The sequence below is a fragment of the Pundamilia nyererei genome, unplaced genomic scaffold (genome assembly GCF_000239375.1).
Source record: "Pundamilia nyererei isolate P.nyererei 1_Seehausen unplaced genomic scaffold, PunNye1.0 scaffold00369, whole genome shotgun sequence".
NCBI lineage: Eukaryota > Metazoa > Chordata > Actinopteri > Cichliformes > Cichlidae > Pundamilia > Pundamilia nyererei.
In genome coordinates this window covers 41,637-48,304 of record NW_005187770.1, presented here as the reverse complement: position 1 = coordinate 48,304, position 6,668 = coordinate 41,637, and the positions used below count along the sequence as shown (strand labels likewise).

Below are 6,668 nucleotides of genomic sequence, written 5' to 3'. Positions count from 1 at the left end.
ATCACAGAGTTAGAGAGCTGACTTATTCAATCTATCAAAGTGACATGTTTCTGACACATCACAGGATATGTTTTTATTTAATGATACAGTTACAATAATTAGAATTTATGTAATGTAAAAAGATCAATAGTGTAAAAAATATATCTTGCATTTTATGTGTGGATATGAAATGGGATCAGAAGAAATCCACAGAGCTAAGTAGCACCAGCTTTTTCATTGTTCTTTTCCACCGATTTCAGTACCTGCTGTTTCCAAATCTTTTTGTCTATACCTGCTTTTATTCATTTTCCATAGTGTCCTTACTTTAACTGAAATCAGTTGGTAACAATTTTTGTAAATACTGTAAAACAGAATTCAGAGTTTGAATTAATTCAAACCCTGGTACATGACACAGCATTTAAGAAGAACAGCACAAACTGCTAAAGCAGGGGTGTCAAACTCCAGGCCTAACAAACCTGGGCCTCAAACCAGAGCTGACCACTTGAGGGAGCCACACATCACACTGTTCTGCTGCCTGTTGCTCAGCATAAAAGAGACACTGTCTGACTGCTGCCAGTAGACAGTTGAAGATAGTTGTTTTCAAGATAAGTCAATTGCATTGATTGTATGAGCACATCTGCAGAAGGCTCAGTAGAAAAACGTGGCACATTATAAATGATAGAGGAGAGTGATGCAGAATGAGTCTTAAAATCTAGAAATCATTTGGCATCAGTTATCATTTAAGTGTTCCCTCAGTTCAAAGTCAGAGGAATTGTTAAATAGATTTTTTGTAGATGATAAATAAGACTGTCCCCCCTGGTAATACACAGATAAACTCCATATTCAGGGACAGCTGGTATGGGCTCCTGATAATAAAAGAAAAAAAGTTTTTTCACACCAAAGTCATAAAAAGTCAACACAATACAAGATGGATTTTAAAATAAAATCAAAAAGAGAAATTAAGTTTGGAGGTAAAATCCAAATACAGAAAACAACATTCGCAAAATGAAGGTTTTGTGTCTATATTCTCTGATATACTCAGATTGTTCTATTCAGTCTTTGTGAAATGTTTCTTTGGTTTCTATTTTTAGTTTAAAAAATATATAGTTTGTATCTCTGTCAACATTAAAGACAGTGAAGATATGTCTGGCCTCAACTGGGAAAATATTCAACAAGTGGAAGAAATACTTCTCAGTCTTTTGGACATCCTTTCCCCAGAAGCAGTCAGTCTGACTTCTCACCCATTAATGGGTCTGTGAGTAATATTTTGACCCCCCTTGGTCATGACATCTTGATACTTTTTAAAGACATTCCCGCCAGCCCGGTCACTACCCACAGCTTATGTATAATACATAGAGTTCTCCAGCCTGCAGTGCTCGGTTCCCATCTGGTGTATGGCCCATGCTCATGCAGGTTTACAGGGCCAGCAAGACCTGGTGGTGGCTAATAAGTAGCTCTGTAAGCTACAGTAATGCTTGCTGGCCTCTAAAGTGAGGCTGGCCTGTTTTCACGTCTTGAGTTTCACTCTTGGACTCCCGCAGTATACATAAGCATCCATTCACACTGAGCCTCCACTGGGTTCAGACGAAGGAGTTGATGCTGATCCTGGTGGGCACTCTCTGGGCCCACATATCTTGGTTTTCAGCAATCCTTCAACTTCTGGACAGGATATAGGAGCTTCTGGTTTGAACCTCCTGTCCCAGGCAAGAGGATTGCTGTTCCACCCCTGCCCTGCAAGGCTCCGGCAGGCGGCAGAGGTTCCCCTCCACTCTGGAGTGCAGGCCCACTTGATCCGCAGGGTGGCCACTTTATGTGTCTTGTTGAGGGGCGCCTCTCTCTCTGCCATTTGTGCAGAGGCAACGTGGTCATCCAATTCGGCCTTTACTAGGTTCTACCACCTGAATGTGGCAGCCTGCCCCATTATTGGGGAGTGGGTGATGGGCACCCCTCAGTGGCAGCCTTCATCTCCCCAGTGGCCTGCTCTGTTGTGGTCTTCGCATCTGCAAGACTTGCTCTGGCCAGCTTTGTGTCTTGCAGACTGATGCCACTTGTTTGTGTCCGAGCAGTTTCCATCAGAGCTACTGGAATATATAACAAATGTTAGAATTGTCTTAATCACATTCGGGTCAAATATTCTTAATTTGCTGTGGATGAACATCTTTTAGTATAACAGTCACTTAATTATCTGTTGATGAACTGTGTTTTCCCCTCTAAACATTACATTACAAGCATTACATTTTTATTAATACACATTAATTAAAAATAATTACAAAATAAGTTTAATGTGGTTTCCCAACATGTAAACTTTCTGTGGGTTATGGATTGCTGTCAACTTGTTTAAATGAATTCTGTTTAATCTCAGTTTAATCTCAGACATCGCACCTAAAGTATAATTAGATCTATTACAAAAAAGGACTTATCATATTCTCACAACTGCTCTTTGATTTCTAAAAAAGGAAAATACAGTGAAGAAAAACAGGCATTTACAAGTAAGAGTGAATTCAGCTTCATTTGACTACGTGTGAAGGCGACTTGTTTCTTACTTGTATTAGTTGGTGTAGAGAAAATACCCAGCACAGGAACAAAGTGCTGTACAGAAAAATAAGTTAAAAACAATAGAATAACAGAAAACAGCAAAAATAAATAAATAAATAAAACACATAATGCATAAAATTAAAACAGCCCTAACAGCCAACTAAGAACAACTAAAATAAAAATAAAAACCAACATCTCACGTGGTGTCAAAGGCCAGGGTAAAGAGGTGGGTTCTCAAGAGTGACTTAAAAGCAGGTAAAGAAGTGGCCTCCTCTAAGTTTACGCCCAGTCCTGGGTACATTCAGGAGCAGCTGATCAGCTGACCTGAGAGAGCGGGTGGGTGTATAAGGCTGTAGCAGCTCAGAGAGATAAGATGGGGCTAGGCCATGGAGAGCTTTGAAAGCAAATAAAAGAATGGTGTCAAACATGTCACCTGGGTTAACATGGTCCACATCAGGTTTTGAGGAACCAGGGAACCATGATGAGAAGTGGGCTACTGGAACAAGAGATGAGAGCAGGCCACTGTTGTATGCTACTACACAAATAACCACAGCAGAAGAGGTTACACAAATAGTATGTGGAATGGAATCTTGGAACTAGTAGCTTAGTGTTCCAGCATTTTTAAGAAGGAAATGCTCGTATGCCTAGAGATTGACGAGGTACAACAAAGCAGGTCAGGTTGGAGATATCATCATCACCCTTACCCAAGATTGTATTATGGAAGAAGAAGGAGTGTTGAGTGCGAGAGGAACTGACCTGAAAGAAACAGGAACAGACTGAAAGATAGGATCATACCGAAGGCTTGAAATCTGGTCTCTCCACAGCCACTTACTGAGATTATGTGAAGTATCCTGTGAAGGTCTACTAGATGTTGAGAATCTTAGCTACAAAAACAGAGACTCGAGGCCATGATCAAGGTAACACGGAGGAAAGTTAACCAACTAGTGGAGTTGCAAGAAGGTTTGATGAAAAAGGTGCCCAAGAGGTATACTGTCCATACCTGAGGCCTTGGAAACTGCCAAGCTAAGATTCACAACCTTGCCCAGGGAACAAAATGAGAACAGCACCGTGACTAGTGGGTCTAAGAGCAGACATCCCTCAACAAGATCCAGTAACCATCACAGTGGCATCCAGGAAAAGGTCTCTAGTATGAAGAGTTTTCAGCACCAGGCCCTAATATGATTCATGCCTACTGGCTGTAGGAGCTGACTGCACTCTAATGTTGTGGTGAACAAAACTAGAGGCCAACTTCAAGCCTGTAGCAAAAGTCACCATCAAGTTACCTACCAAGGAGATGCTCTGTCCCCACTGCTGCTCTGCATAGGCCTGATCACCCTCAGTGACATCATTGTCAAGACTGACTAAGGGAATAGATCACACTGCCAGAAGGCAACATTGCAGACAGAGACGACAGTTACAAGGACCTGGGAATCCCACAGGCAAATAAGAACCACAAAAAGGGCACTAGCAAAGCTGCACCCACTTGCAGAGAGTAAGGCAAGTCCTGAGGAGAAGAACAAGATCCGGGCAATCAACACCTACGCTCTGCTGGTAATCAGATAATAAACTGACCAAAGTAGGAGACAGGAGCGTCCTTGTCTGTCAGTGCGCCCCAGGGTGGCTGTGGCTACAATGTAGCTTGCCATCACCAGTGTGTGAATGTGTGTGTTAATGGGTGGATGACTGACTGTGTAAAGCGCTTTGGGATCCTTAGGGACTAGTAAAGCACTATATAAATACAGGCTATTTACCATTTACCAATTTGTCTTGATGTCAGTCGCTTCTGAACTATGCATGGAGGACCCCAAGTTCAGCACCTTGAGGCTGTACACTAAGCGGAAGGAAGCAGGCCAGAGTAAGTGTCTGAACCATGGTCTAGAGTGAGACAACGAATATTCCATTGGTACATCAGGAAGACACCCACAACTGACTGTGTGCTTAGGGAATACCACAGGCAGCAGAAATCCAAGAAAGAAGAGGAGCACGAGGAGGAGCCATCATGGGAGCACCACTGGCAGTTAGAGGAAGTGCCCAGAAATCCTACAAGTGGCTGGACAAAGCTGGACTGAAAGAGCACAGATGCGCACTAATCATGGCAGCACAGGAAAAAGCTCTAAGTACAAGATCCATACATCTTTTTATAGACATCACTAATAGTGTTACAGTGTTTTCTGACTTACATGTTATTTGAAATATTTGAAATTGAAAAATGAGACGAGCCAATCCAGAAGGGGTCAAGATACAACGGTTATCTATTAAGACTGTAAGGAGTCTTCAGTAGAGTGTACCAGCAGCAAATCACCTTTGGGAAATAGATGGAAATCAGCATTGAGCGCATGTGGAGGGATGTGTATAAAAACGTCCTTGAACCTTTCTACACAATCTTCACCCAGCTGGAGATTCAAGGACTGCTCAACCCTGGTGAAGAAATTCACTTGTTTGCATTGCACAGATGCTTTTTGCATCACATTCAACATCATCTTCAGTCATTCCAGGAAGCATGGAATCAGCATGGACTCAGAACAGCAAACAACCATTAACCCCTGCACCTCTGGTTGCTGCACAGAAAGAAGGGACAAGATTTGTCACAGGTACATGACTATTTGATTCATATTTGTTTTTGTATGTAAAACTCTGCTATCTGTAGTGGAGATGCGTTTATTTCTACTGTACAAGTTGGTGTACCAAATGTTTCTCCTGTAAGTGGAAATGTCTCCCAAGCCATTCTCTCCTTTTATCCCATCTACCAGGTATAGATGACAATACTTTAAACAAAGTTAAATTTGTTATACCTGAAGAACCAATCCTGACCTAGAATGGGTAAATGAATAATTAGTTGGTAGCCAGTGCCTAAGCAACTCACATAGGCCCTGACAGACTCAATAAGTTCATCTAGGAACAGCTGCAGGAAACTCCTCCTCAGTTTAGATTTAAGACATGTGCATGCTCTTTCAGCTAACTTGAAGCACCAAGTGCACCAAGTCAATTCTAGAAAAAATTGAGGTCCTGGCAAGATAGGTTGATGTGAGGAATAGGGTAACGATCATTCTCCGTGATATTTAAACAGTGAAAATCTCTGCCATCCAATTTGAGCATTGTGTGTAGTGGAGAAGGCCAGGCACTATTCGAGTGCCTTACAACGCCAAGGCGCTCCATGGCTGCACACTTCTCCCAAGCGATGGAGAGTTTTGCGGGGTCGAGGAGGCGCACCCGCATGAACACTTTGGGCCTGACCGCAGGCACATAATGTTCAAACTCATGCTTTGCTGACCTATTAGAGAAGGGACAGACAGTGATGGGAACTCCAAAAGCAAACGCTGAAAAGCATCACCGGAAGTCACTACATTAGCCCATACCAGGACCTCGGCGGCCCGAGTAAAACAGGGTATTGAAGAAAGTTTTTGAAGAAGTTAGCAACATCGACTAGGAGTCCATGGGCACAAAGAAAATCAGCACCTAATATAGCAACAGAGCTAGCAGCAACAACAAAATTTCCCTGGTTGTGATTGTGTTACGACCCCATCTGCTAGGCGACAGGAGGGGAGTAACATGAACAAGCCCCCACAAGAAAACTGAGTAAAATAAAAGTTTTTATTGCATGCTTTAAACAGAAAACTGACAGGGCTGTTCAACAGACCAATGGGCAACCAATTAATACATGAAGAAAAAAAAAAGTCAGGAGCAAAAGCTAAGGGTTAACTAATGCAAACTAGCGCCACAAAACAAAAGCTAAGGGTTAACTAAGCCAAGCCAGCGTCACGTACTTGAAGGACTGCACCCTCTCCACTGGAGTTCCATTTATGATAATGGGCTTGTAGTCTCTGTGCTTACTCCTTCTGAAGTCCACCACCAGCTCCTTTGTCTTGCCGATGTTCAGCTGGAGGTGGTTATCCTGGCAGCACAATGCCAGATTCTTCACTTCATCCAAGTAGGCCACCTCATCATTGTTGGAGATGGCGTCCAACACCACTGTGTCGTCAGCAAACTTCACAATGGTATTGGAGCCATGGGTGGCCACACAGTCTGTTCAGTCCAATACCCGTGCACACATACAGCTGTTGAGTCCTAGATCCCTCAGCTTTGTGAACAGTCTACCAGGCACTAATGTGTTAAACGCTGAACTGTAATAAGCAAACAGCTGTCTCACATAGTTA

At 42.7% G+C, this 6,668-nt stretch overlaps 1 pseudogene; it reads right to left on the bottom strand.

The window, feature by feature from the left end:
* LOC106456525 (nuclear factor 7, brain-like) overlaps nt 1-1,825 on the bottom strand; it is a 13,846-nt pseudogene extending 12,021 nt beyond the window's left edge.
* Nucleotides 1,826-6,668: the final 4,843 nt, after the last annotated feature.